The sequence below is a fragment of the Engraulis encrasicolus genome, chromosome 8 (assembly GCF_034702125.1).
Source record: "Engraulis encrasicolus isolate BLACKSEA-1 chromosome 8, IST_EnEncr_1.0, whole genome shotgun sequence".
Lineage (NCBI taxonomy): Eukaryota > Metazoa > Chordata > Actinopteri > Clupeiformes > Engraulidae > Engraulis > Engraulis encrasicolus.
Genome location: NC_085864.1, coordinates 12,805,108 through 12,807,607, shown reverse-complemented (window position 1 = coordinate 12,807,607; position 2,500 = coordinate 12,805,108). Strand labels below are relative to the sequence as shown.

Sequence of the window (2,500 nt, the reverse complement as noted above, 5' to 3'; positions counted from 1 at the left end):
CACTGAATGAAGTAACATTAGACTGACATAACATTGTCATATCTATGACATGAGACTTGACATGAACATTAATGGAGGTCTTGCAGAAGACATAAACCCTTACCCAGCTAGTGGTCATGGCTAATGTCAAATTGTCATGACACAGGCATGGGAAGCCTTTGTCATTTTGGTAAATGTCAAAGACATCCAAAACAATCTCAGGGTGGCACCAAAAAGTTTTAGCGCTCTACCGCACTGGGCACTGGGTAAAGAGTAAATTCTTCACTTGCTTCTTGAAGGTTGAGAGAGTTGAGAGGTTGAGAGAGAGTCTTGCTGCCTCTGGTTAGTTCCACCACTGAGGGACAATGACAATGAGAAGAGTCTTGACTGGGATTGCTTACCATGAGTATGCAGCAGGGCCAGATGGTTTGCGTTAGAGGAATGTAGCTCTCTACCAGGTACAGATAAGGTGGGGACGTTCCCTGAGGTGATTTTGTGGGCAAGGGTCAGGGCCTTGTGCTTTATCCTGGCAGCCGGCGGTAACCAGTGCAACTGAACAGCATCACCTGAATCATTTGAGCACAGTAATGCTGTGTAGGCTTTGCTTTGACATTCACACACGCTCCCACCCACGCACACACAGAACTGCAGAGACAATATACTTTGAAAACATGCAATCTCCCATCCTCCCTAAAAAACATACTCACTCACTCACTCACACACACCCACAACCACACTCACGCACCCCCCCCCCACACACACACACACACACACCCACAACCACACCCACCCACACACACACACACACACACACACACACACTCACTCATCGAGAGAAAACAGGAGCAAGATGGGAGAGATTAACCTCGCAGGGTGCCCCCATTTTTTGTCATATTTGGTTTATTGCCTGTTTTTATAGCATTGCCTTGTGGTATAATCACTCATCATATATCAATTTTAAGCTTTATCTTTCATCTTTCCAGCCATATGACTCATTTTGTGCTTTCACCTCACATCTGTATGAAGGAGTTGACAAAAGTGATCCGTCAATAAAATCATGACATTGCCTACCGTTGACGACTTCATAGCATTGTCAGAATTACCAGGTCAAATCATTCTGGTGTCATTCTGTTTGTATCCATCCACAGAACAAACCTAGTGCAAATGTGCAAAAAGCTTGAATGTGCAGCCTAAAACAGCATTGTCGAAATAACGGAAATATTTTTTGCAGTTTATATGTTAAAATCTGTCCAAAAATGAACTTGACAGCGTACTTCCTTGTATTCATCTGAAAGAAGAAACTCTCCACTTCAGTTTCAAGTGTCCCTGTACTGTCAAGTGTTTAAGTGCTAGTACTACCGGGGAGCTGGTCATCTTCAGCCCAAAATATTTATCTCAGCCTAGGTTAAACCTTTGTACATGGCCCTGTGGTCTGGATCATTTAAAATGCTAACTGTTAGATTACCCGGCTATCTTAGATAATCGAATGGTCAAATGGTAATGTGGAGTAACTTTTTTGTGCTACATCCGTTTGTAGTGCATTTTTACATCAATATACGTAGCCACAACATTTATAGTCACTTAGGCTCTTTAAATTAAGCAAAAACTTTCATGTAATAAGTCACACAGAGGTCCGCCATTTTTTTTGCCTGGAACTGCGTCGCTGGGTCTTGCGTCATGGTGTGTCCAACGAGCATACGTGGAATGGCTGGAATTGTTTTTAAAGTGGAATAAAAGGTTACTTGGTAGATGAATAAGTGTATTCGAAATAAAAGAGGAATAAATCACCCACTTTATTCAGAATTGTATTTAATTCCAAATAAACTGAATCCAAATCGGGAAGTGTTTACATGATGTTTTTAAAGCAGAATAAAGTAGCATGTAACGTTAAGTAACGTACGAAATGTAAAGCATGTAACCAAGGCCAATGTCTAAACTCACCATGAAGAAAAGATTCATCCTTCAAGATGTTATGAGAGAATGCACTCGACTTGACAATGATGAATCTGATGAGATTGTTTCAGATCATGACAGATGTTAGTGATTTCAGTGATGAGAATTATGTTGGCGAAGATAGCCTACGTTCTTGGAGGAAGAGGATGGCAGTGTTCTTGATGCGTAAGTGGAACTTTTATTGTACTTTGGAACATGCACCATAATAAATGAATTTGAGTTTTGAATTTTGAACGAGCAAAATATGTATATCTCATCTGTAGTCTCTAATGCAAGCATATTATCATAATAATTCATACAGCGCTGATTTGCAGAGCTGTGATAACACAGTAGGGAAACAGAACATTGTCGTTATGAGGAGTTTTATTAGATGTATGTGAAACCTTTTTGCTCTCTTGTTTCAGATTTTTGTAGAGATAAGTAATCTTAAAAAGGTTAGGTTGATGGTAATTGTATACATGAATCATAAGGTCTTTCAAAAGACTGTAGCACATAACACAGTGTAGTAGACAGTGTGTAGATAAGAATTCGGGGGCTGTCTACCCCATAACTTCTTTGTCATATTTTA

At 40.2% G+C, this 2,500-nt stretch overlaps 1 protein-coding gene across 1 annotated transcript in view; it reads left to right on the top strand.

Annotated features, from left to right (window-relative positions):
- epha4l (eph receptor A4, like) overlaps nt 1–2,500 on the top strand; it is a 41,650-nt gene that overhangs the window by 26,193 nt on the left and 12,957 nt on the right. The window lies entirely within an intron of this gene.